The sequence below is a fragment of the Carcharodon carcharias genome, chromosome 12 (assembly GCF_017639515.1).
Source record: "Carcharodon carcharias isolate sCarCar2 chromosome 12, sCarCar2.pri, whole genome shotgun sequence".
Classification (NCBI taxonomy): Eukaryota; Metazoa; Chordata; class Chondrichthyes; order Lamniformes; family Lamnidae; genus Carcharodon; species Carcharodon carcharias.
In genome coordinates this window covers 125172493-125183757 of record NC_054478.1, presented here as the reverse complement: position 1 = coordinate 125183757, position 11265 = coordinate 125172493, and positions in this window count along the sequence as shown.

The window sequence follows — 11265 nt, the reverse complement described above, 5'->3', positions numbered from 1 at the left end:
AGGAAAACCATTTGCCGGACTACAAGATATTGTTCAGGGCATTCCTAACATCACTAAGAGAGTGCCATCACCACAAGGACTGCAACTTTCAAAGAGAAGGCCCACCACCACCTTCTCAAGGGAAATAGGGATGAGCAATAAATGTTATCCAATGCTTCCAATGCTCCCCTCTGTTGGGGAAATACAGTAAGTAAATATAACACTGACAAGGGCATTGATAGCAAGATCATTGAGTGTTAGGATAGCAGCATCCATGATCAAGTACATGACAAATAAATATTATCCACAGCTAAAAAAAACTCTACAAAAGCCTGTTCTGATCTTGGATACTTGCTGCTGTCTATGTGGCTTTAACACTGTAACAAAATAAACAGCCATGAAGAACCTGTGCCAGGTTCATTGATGATGGACTCTTAGCTCTAATGTTTAAATTTCAGAGGTAGAGTTACTGGGTGTAGAGTTACAGTAGATGAGACCAATGGAGGGGGTTAATGGCTGTGTTAGTGAAAATGAAAGCTATGGGGAGGGTTACTGGGTATGTTACTGAAGGTGAGTACTATGACCGAGAGTTAGTAGGAGTGTTGCTGAAGATGAGTACTATGGGGTGTGGGGAAACTGTTAAAATCTTAATAATCCGGACTTTGCAGTCAGCTGCCGGAAGATTTTTTTATTCATTCACGGGATGTGCCTTGCCAGCATTTATTGCCCATCCCTATTTGCCCATATTCAGAGTACATTTAAGAGGCACCCACATTGTGTGGGTCTGGAATCACATGTAGACCAGCTAAGGAGAGCAGATTTCCTTCCCAGATGGGTTTTTATAACAATCGACATAGTCATCATTAGATTTTTAATTCCAGATTTTTATTGGTTTCATATTCCACCTTCTGCCGTGGTGGGATTCAAACCCAGGTCCCCAGAGCATTACCCTGGGCCTCTGGATTACTAGCCAAGTGACACTAACACTATGCCATCACCTCCCCCCAACCACTCAAGTAACAGCATTTGCGCTGACCTCGAAGAAAACTGCCCTTAAAGCAATCTCTGTGCCATAGAATTCCCCTTCCCTGACAGAAGTTTAAATCTGGAATCAAGGGGATCTCCAGACTTCTAGCACTAGTGATGTCAGCAAGCTTGGTAAATAGCCAATTGCACTCACTCACAGCAAACAAGGAAGTTAAAAATGCTGAATTCCTTTAATTTTAATTTTCAAATAGCAAAATAAATGATTATGATTGGATTAAGGTAGAAGCTAAAACATAGACAAACTCTTAAAAATATGTAGAATTTTTTATCTTAATGGAGAAATTTGACATTTGACAAATATAAAATTACACTTCACTGAGGCTGTTTAGCAATAATTGTGAACTTAATAAGCCATTAAAACACAGCTAAACCTTATTCATCAAGGTATAACTTTTAAAGGGTTTTTACAGCGAGGCTCAGGGTATAAGAGTGGAAGTTCTCATCAGTTCAATTGCTTTCCCTTGATACTCTATGGGCACCTCTGGAGAAGCGTAGAATCGCTGACAGCAACTTCTACACCTCTGCATTATTCTACATATGTGCAGACTCCCAGGCCAGAATTTTACATCACGCAGGACACATGCCCATTTTGTCCGGTCGTGAAATAGCACGAAATACATCGGGCGAGCATCCCAATATCATTGCACACTTGCATGATATCTCGCTCGGCAGGCGTGCATGGCAGTTGGAAACACGCCCGCCAACAATTAAGCAAGCAATTAAGCCCATTAAGGAGACACTTGAAAGCAATTTTTTTGTGATCCATCCACGTTTATGGTTAGCGGCCTTTACACTTTTGCTCAAACCTTGGCCCAGGGCGAGATGAAATCTCCCTGGGGAAATAAAATAAAAAAAGATATCCAGGGACTGTTTTTTTATGAGATATGCTTTCAGGTGCTTGATTGTGCTGCATGGACAATTTTGCAGCATTTCTGTTGTTTTGTTCATTCTGCAGAGATCTGCAGCTCCCTGAGGCAGCTGTCTGCCTTCAGGGAGCTCAACGGAAGCGCTCACCAGCACCCGTGGTGATGTCGGTACCCACCCTGTTCCCACCCCCACCGTCAGTGCTGACCCTTTCTCAGCACGTTTCATTTTGTCTGGCTGTTAATTGGCCAGCCAGTGTGAAATCGTGGTCTGGGGCCGACTGCGGTTGGGGGCCTGTTTCCAGCCCGCTCCCAGGCCCACCAGGCCCATGTGTGCCCGACGAGTGAATAACTCAGGGCCCAAAGTTGCTATCATTTCAGTGGAGTAATGACACAGAGCACTGACAGCTTCATTACCATAGCAAAATCTGGATCATTAACTTTATATGTGCGAATATTATTTATAATAAGTTATCAATAAGTGCTTAATTACTATGAAATCCAGGAAATGTCTTTGACTTGATTACCTTTTGGAATAACTGACAAATTTATAAGTAAGAAAATCCATTCCTCAGCAGAAGAAAGGATTACTGGGTTATTATGAAGATGAGAACTATGAGGGAGGGTTACTTGGGGCATTACAGAAGGTGAATGCTATGCTCAGTATGTGTTCCTGACAGAAGGGTGTGAGGGAGGAATGGTTAGATGAATTGAAAGATGGAGGGATGGATGGAAAGATGGTGGAATGGATGGCTGGATCAGCAAATGGGCCAATGGATGGAGGAATGGGGAGATGGATGAACGCATTGACAAGTGGTAGCAGAATGGGTGGATAATGGATGATGGGTGGAAGGATGAAAGGATGGATTGACAGAAGGATGAATAGATGGACAAATCATTGGATGGACAGATGGATGGATGGATGGTTTGATGGATAAACAAATTGATAGATGGATGGGGGGAGGAATGGGATGGAGGGATGTGAATGGAAGAATGAAATTATGGAATAATGGAGGGATCAAATGATGGAATGATGGAGGAATGTCCTTGAATGGGTGGATGGAAAAATTGATGAATAGATGGAGGGAGGATAGTTGGATGGATAGATGGATGAAATCATGGAAGAAATGACAGATAGTCGAACGGAGAGGCTGATGATGGACTGATGATTGAAAGGATAAGCGTACAGATGGATGGAGTGATGAACAGGCAAATGGGTGGGTGAGCGGATGGATGGATGGATGGACTGATGGATGAAGAGGATGATTGAATGAATAAGTGTATGGATGAATGGAATGATGCACAGAAAATAGATGGGTGGGTGGGTGAGTGGGTGGACAAATGGGTGATCAATGAGCGAATGCACAGACAAATGGTTGGGTGGATGGGTGAAAGGACGTACAGATAGACAGACGGACAGGCGGGCAGATGGGTGGGTGTACGGGCGTATAGAAAGAAAACGAACAGATGGAAATAAGGAGGGTGAACTGATGAATGTTGTAAGAACCAAAGTTCCCAGTACCCAAGTACCCTGATGTTCTGGGTTGTGTGATCAGCACACAATGAGTTCAAACAGCTTTTTTCTCTAAGAATGGCTGTGTTATGTAATTAAGCATAAGGAAAGGATGGCTTCCCAGATATAAGGGGCTGATGGAATGCATGAAATTCATCCATGTCTGTGATGGTCTGGAATATGTAGTTAGGTCACTTGTGTTTATGTAATTGAATTATCAGAAGAGTTTGTGACAACTGTTAGGAAATAGAGATAGTTTAAGTAAGTTATATTTGTATCTGTGGGCATTAGAAATTAGTTTTAGATTTAAAGTTTAAGTTTGATTTGTATTTCTGTATCTGTGTATTATGTAAAGGTCAAGTTGAATTTTAGTTGCACTTTAAAAGGTGCCTGCATTTCTAATGAGAGTTTATGCCTGTAAGAAAAGTTAAGCAAACATAAGAGTAGAAAAACTGGGCTGTTGCTTAGCAATAGGTGTCCAGAGAGGCAAGCACCTCCCACTGACACACAGCAGAAAATAGAAACAACTGGTTTTGATTTGGAAGCTGTTTGAGATCAGTTGGTTTTGAAACTAACTGCCAGGCAATACTGGAGCAAAGTGGGCAGATAGCAAGTCCCAAGTTGAGGAAAAGGTCCCAAAATCCAGGGGAGTGGAACAGAAGAAAGTCCTAAGCAGACCTTCTAGTCAAAGGAATGACAGGAACTGGGAAAAGGTCCTGTTCTGTGGAAGTGAAAGTAAGGAGCAAAAAGGAAGGCTCCAAGCTTCAAGCTTAAAGGAAGCAGATTTAAAGTGAAAGGCCAGAAGGTCCAGAGAGACAGCAGAAGGTCTGTAACTCTTTACTATGAGCACGTGATAGTGGTTTTCTGCTGATGGATGAATCAGAGAGAGAGAGTCATGGAAGACAGCTTGAATGCATGTGGTGACCCAGGGAAGAGGGGCATCTGAAGGAGAGTTCAAAACACTGGAGGTGATTCCTTGTGGAAGGTATCTGAGAGAATGCATCAGTTTGGGAGAAGATTCCAAAGTGAATTCTTGTTTAAGCTGTGTCATTTGCAACTGGATCTTAGTTAACTCAATTGAGTCACCCCATGGAGAATGTGGTCTCTCTATTATTCCATCCAGTTTTAAATGCAGTGCTATTATCTCAACTATGTCTGCTTTCCCCACCCCTTCAGGTAATTCTAACTCCAACTTAAAGGCAGAGCTCATTAAGACTAGTTGGCTCACGGTGTAACAAGCATCTTGGGGGAGTTGAGGAAAGATCCACAGCATCTGTCTGGGTGGTATCTGTCACTTGGTTTCAGAGTGTGGTGTGTCTGACCACAGGTCGCCTATCGGTACATGAACCTGTTTCTTTATGTAAAGTTAACTTACAAAGTTGCTTTGTAAATGGAATTTTTACAGTGGGAACTATTTCTAAATCATTTATTGAAGGGGTGGATTTTATTCTGGGTAATGATTTGGCTAGTTGAGACAGTAATATGGCAACAACTATAGTGCAGCAAGCAGTTGATTATGTTGATCTTATCCAACTTCAGAAAAGTACTGTGGCCAACAAGGAGATGCTTTTTATTGATAGCTAACAATTGAAGGAAAATCTGATTAATGTAGAAAACCAACTTTCATGTATGAAAGAGGAGTTTGCTAATGAAAGCAGAGAACTAATGAGATCAACTGACTGAGGACTTGAAATGTCTAAATGATAAACTTGTAGAAGCAAATGTAACAAAGGTCAATCTTCAGTTAAAACCTTGATGAACTTCAAGCATCAGTAGTCGCTATGAAAAATAGTGAAAGTGCCTTGATCAAGAAAAGGAATGGTTGTTAAATCAGAATAATTGGTTGAATGCAGAATTAAAAACCAAAACTAACAAACTGTTAAAAACTTGTCAGGAAAAAAGTAATGAGATCCTCAAACTTCAATGCAAACTGGAGAAGGTGAAGAGGGAAATGTGTGGTATGGAGTGTCGCAGTTCCAAAGTTGCTCCTGTGAATAAAAAATTCTTTGCTGAATTGTGGTCCAGTTGAGCAAAGAACTGATCCAAGTAAAATTACTGATCTATCAATCTCAGTAATGGACAATATGAAAACAACTAAAGTGCCTGCAGAATTGGAAATTAAGAATTGTCAACAGAAAGCGCAAAATGGCCTGGAAAAGACAATAAACAAAGACAATGATTTACAAATGCCTGCCAGTGTTAATACACAAAATACCGCAAGCAAGTGGACAGTTTGCAAAAGACCATCCAAAACCTGTAAAGGAGGGGCATGATGTTCATGGGTTATGTAAAGGAATTGAAGGGTTGGAATGAACTATGAAACTCCACAAGGAGAATATAATTGACATTGTTCAAAGAGAAGTGGAAAAGACCTGTTCGAAATGGGATTGTGAGAAACAACAAGATTATAAAAAGTTTAAAAATCAAACTAAGCAGGAGTACAAAACCCTTTAATGTGAACATAAGAAGCATCTAAATAACATCCTTGAAACAGCAAAAAGAGGTTTTGACCAGAGAAAAAATTAGATGTTAATGCACAAAAATGCCATTTTGACTTTGCTACATCGAAATGAGAATTTACCACATTTGAATTCGGAAAATGAGCTTGATGATGGAATTACACCTACAGTGAACAAAAAGGACGATTGGCCGTGGATTTAAATGGAACATTCTTTGCTAAGTTAAAAACTGAGAATAAGAGGAAAAAGAAACATAAGAATTGAGCTATGGTAATGCTATGATGTGTAAATTCTACTAATATTCTTACATTTATTGACTTTGTTTAAGTATGTTTTTGTAATTGTACAATATAATGTGCAGCTGTGAAACAAAATGGAAAGTTTATTTGTATAGTATGTAATAAGCTATTGTTAGAGGTTTATGATGTTAAATTTATGTGTGGTGGATGTAAGGCCATTGTAAAGAGGCCTTCACTGTTGTGAAACTTCCTTTTCTTCAAAGGGAGGGGTGTTAGGAAATAGAGATAGTTTAAGTAAGTTATATTTGATTTTGTGGGTATTAGAAATTAGATTTAGCTTTAAAGTTTAAGTTTGATTTGTATTTCTGTATCTGTGTGTTAAGTAAAGGTCAAGGTGAGTTTTAATTTCATTTTAAAAGGTTCCTGCATTTCTAATGAGAGTTTGTGACTGTAGGAGAAGTTAAGCAAACACAAAAGTGGTAAAAAATGGGCTGCTGCCTATCAGGAGGGGTCCAGAGAGGCAGGTCCCTCCCATAGATACACAGCAGAAACTAGAAACAGCAGTTTTTTGTTTTAGAAGCTGTTTAAGTTCAGTTGGTTTGAAAGTAACCGCCAGGAGAGACTGGAGCACAGGGGACAGATAGCAAGTCCCAAGCTAAAGAAAAAATCCCAAAATCCAGGGGAGTGGAACAGAAGAAAGTCACATGCAGACCTTCTAGTCAAAGGAAGGACAGGAACCAGGAAAAGGTCCTGTTCTGTGGAAGTGAAAATAAGGAGCAAAAAGGAAGGCTCCAAGCTTCAAGCTTAAAGGCAGCAGATTTAAAGCGAGAGGCCAGAAGGTCCAGAGAGACAGCAGAAGGTCTGTAACTCTTTACTATGAGCATGTGAAGCAGTGGTGTTCTGTTGATGGCTGAATCAGAGAGAGACAGAGTGTGTGGAAGACAGCTTGAATGCATGTGGTGACCTAAGGAAGAGGAACATCAAAAGAAGAGTTCAAAATGCTGGGGGTGAATCCTTGCAGAAGGTGTCTGAGAGAAAGTGTCGGTTTGGGAGAAGATTCCAAAGTGAGCTCTTGAGAGCTGAGATTGGAAGCCCTTGTGTGAAAGACGGACTTCAGTGAGACTGGTTGGCTCACAGTGTGACAAACATGTGGGGGGTTGTTGAGGAGAGATACATAGCATCTGTCTGGGGTGGCATCTGTGGCTTGGTTTCAGAGTGCAGTGTGTCTGACCACAGGTCACCTATTGGTACTTGAACTGTGCACTTACTATGGACAATAGAGTGTAAGATTGCATTTGTGACTTGTATTATCCTTACAAATATGTATATATCTGTAATAGATATAGATGTGGGTGAAGAAGTATTGTAATATTGTTCATCTCTTCTTGTTTAATAAATGTTTTATTCTTTTGTTAAAAGTTCATCAGCTGACTCCTGTGACTCTGTCCAGTAGCTACTCTCCACATATCTAAACAAACAAATTAAAAGTTAAGATCTATCTAGCCTGGTTCCATTCTGGGATCAGGCTTTTCCAGTGGTAACATCAGCTGGGATCATAACATAGCAATGTAACCATGGTAACAGCATGATTAGAAGATACTGAGAAGAATCAAGCATATGCTATTGTAATATGCTAGAATGCATTGAATGGGTAGAAAGGTGGAAATCATAGAAAAATGACACAAAAGGAGACTGCTTGACCCATTTATCCATTCCAGTTCAGTACAATCTCATTCCATCTTCCTTCACTAGGTCCATAGCCCTGAAGATCACTGCTCTACAAGTAGACATCCAAATGCTTTTTAAATGCGCTAAGAGTTTCTGCCTCTTTCACCTTTTCAAACAGTGAGTTCCAGGCCCTCACTACCCTCTGGTGCAAAATGTTTTCTCATCTTCCCTCTAATCCTTCTACCAATTACTTTAAATTTATGCTCCCTGGCTTTTGAACCATTTGCTAAGGTAAATACGTTGTCCCTATTTACTCCATCCAGGTTCCTTACAGTTATATCCATCTCAATTAAGTCACATGTAAGCTTCACTCTGCTCCAAGGAAAACAACCCCAGCCTATTCAATCTTTCCTCATTACTAAAATTTTCCTGTCCTGGCAACATCCTCATAAATTTGCTCTTCACCCTTTCCAGTGCAATCACATCTTTCCTGTACTGGGGTGATCGGAATTGTGGGCAGTTCTCAAGTTATGGACTAACTAGTGTTGTACACAGTTCTACCATAATCTCCCTGCTCTTATATTCTATGCCTCAGCAAACAAAGGAAAACATACCATATGCCTTCTTCATCAGCTTATCAACCTGTCCTGCTAACTTTAAGGATCTGTATAAATACACTGCCAAGATTTCTCTGTTCCTCCACACGACTCAACGTCCTCCCATTATTTTGTGTTTCATTGTCTTGTTGCATCTCCCAAAATTTGTTACCTCACACTTCTCCAGATTGAATTCCATTTTTCACTTTTTTTCCCAGCTGACCAGATCACCAATATTATCCTGTAGTCTAAAGCTTTCCTCCTTACTGCCAACAGGGCCAATTTTTGTATCATTGGCAAACTTCTTTATCAGACCCTCTACATTTTAGTCTAAATCATTAATATTTACTACAAAAAGCAACACATTAAGCACTGAGGCCTGTGGAGCCCTATTGGTAACAAATTTTAAGTCACAAAAACACCGGTCAACCATTACCTTTTACTTCCTGCCACTAAGCCAACTTTGGATCCAATTTACCACTATCCCTTGGATTCCAAGGACTTATACTTCTTTGATCAGTCTGTCATGTGGAACCTCGTCAAAAGCCTTGCTAAAATCCATGTAGACCACATCCACCACAATGCCCTCATCAACCCTACTTGTCACTTCCTCAAAAAATGTAATCAAGTTAGCCAGACATGACCTTCCCTTCATAAATCCATGCTGACTTTTCTTGATTACTCTATACCTTTCTAAAAATGAAGGTTTATCAGAACTGTTAATCAGAACTGATTACAAAAATTTTCCCATGGCCAAAGTTAAACTGGCCTAGCCAGCGATGCCCACAGCCTGTGAAAGAATAAATTTTAAAAACTGGCCTATAATTATTTGGATTATCCTTTCCTCCCCTTTCAAATAAAGGTACAACTTTGACAGTCCTCCATTCCTCTGTCACCACTCCTGTAGCCAGGGAGGATTGAAATAATGGTGGTCACAGCCTCCGCAGATTCCTCCCTTGTTTCTTTTAATAACTTGGGATATATTTCATCCAGGCCTGGTGATTTATCTACATTTCTTTAATACTTTAAAGCTTTAATACTTCCATTCTTACAATGTTTATCACATCCAACATTTCACATTCTTTCTTCTTAACTATAATGCTGTCATCAACTCCTCTCTTCTGTGAAGACAGCTGCAAAGTATTCATGAAGAAATTTACCCACATCCTCCCATCTCCACAGAAAGGTCCCTTTTTGTCCCTAATAGGCCCTACTTTTTCTTTAGTTATCCTCTTGCTTTTTGTTTACTTATAAAACATTTATGTATTTTCCTCAGTTTTACTTGCCAGCATTTTTTCATGCCCTTTCTTATCTGTGTGGTTGAAATGGAATTATTAATGTTTTTTTTTCTGGCATCCTGAACAGCATGGTGCACATCAGTTTGCTGTAGGGAAAAGAAAGTTTATTTGTATTGGTGTTAAAATGAGATTTGATGAGCTATCAGGTTGAATGCTATTATATAATTTTGTGTCCGTGATCACTTTCCGCCATGGTTCACCTCCTGGTGTTCTAGGTAAATGCCTGTTCTATTCAGCAAGGCAAAAGCAGCCATCAACATGGCTGCCACTTGCTTTTGCCATTGGTGCAGGCATCTCCCGCCACCTGGAGACCCTCAGCACTTCTAACTGTGTGCCAACTTGGTCTAATAGGCTAAAACAAAAACAGAATTACCTGGAAAAATGCAGCAGGTCTGGCAGCATCGGCGGAGAAGAAAAGAGTTGACGTTTCGAGTCCTCATGACCCTTCAACTATAGGCTGTCTGAATTTCAGGACCTGGAAATTCATCCAAGTCTTGAGTTCCCAACCCTGCTTTGAAAATCCAGCCTGGGTGTCTGACATCAGCTTTCCTTTTTGCCTTACCTTACCCTGTATGCACCTTGTCATCCATAGGGTTCTAGATTTGGCTATCTCACTCTTTTTCATCGTGGGAACACGTTTGCCCTGAATACCTTTAACCTCCTTCTTGAGTGCCTTCCATTGCTCTGACACTAACTTACCTTTAAGTAGTTGTTTCCAGTCCATTTTTGCTAAATGGCTTCTTAGCCTAGTAAAATTGGTATTCCCCAATTTAGAGCCTTTCCTCCTATTTTGTCTTTGTCCTCTTCCATAGCTATGCTATATATGTAATTGAATTATGATCATTATCACCAAAATGCCCTCCCACTTATGCTCCTTCCATGCGCTCAGCTTTGTTCCTCAAAACTAAATCCAGAATTTCAGAACCTCTCTCTCCCCCCGCCATCCCCCCCAACCCCCTTCTTGCTGGTTTATATACTAGCTAAAAACATTCTCCTAAATGAAATTTAGGAATTTTGTGCCCTCTGAGTCTTTCATAATGACTGTATCCCAGTTACAATTAGGGTATTTGGGATCCTATCTTCGAGGTTCCCTTTTTAATTTCTTTCCTAACTTCTTAAAAATCTACCTAAAGGACCTCAATCCTTTTTCTACCTTTGTCATTGGTACCAATATGGATCGTGACATTTGGTTGTTCACCTTTCTCCTCAGAATATTCAGCAGCCACTCAATGGTATGATGTATAATTATGTGGGTTATAGTGTTACATTATTCAGAAAAGGTTAGGAACTATATATTGTTATGCACACGGGTATGTAAGTATTCAGGATGCCACATCACTCACTATGGGTTTCGAAATATATCACTGTTCCTTCACTGTGGCTGGGTCAAAATCCGGAACTCCCTCCCTCACAGCCCTGTGGGTGTACCTACACCACAGGGACTGCAGCAGTTCAAGAAGGCAGCTCACCACCACCTTCTCAAGGGAAATTAGGGATGGGCAATAAATGATGGCCCAGCCAGCGAAGCCCACATCCCGTGAATTAATTTTTAAAAATCTGTCCTGAGTATTTAATGGGACAGTGTAGAGAGAAATTTACACAA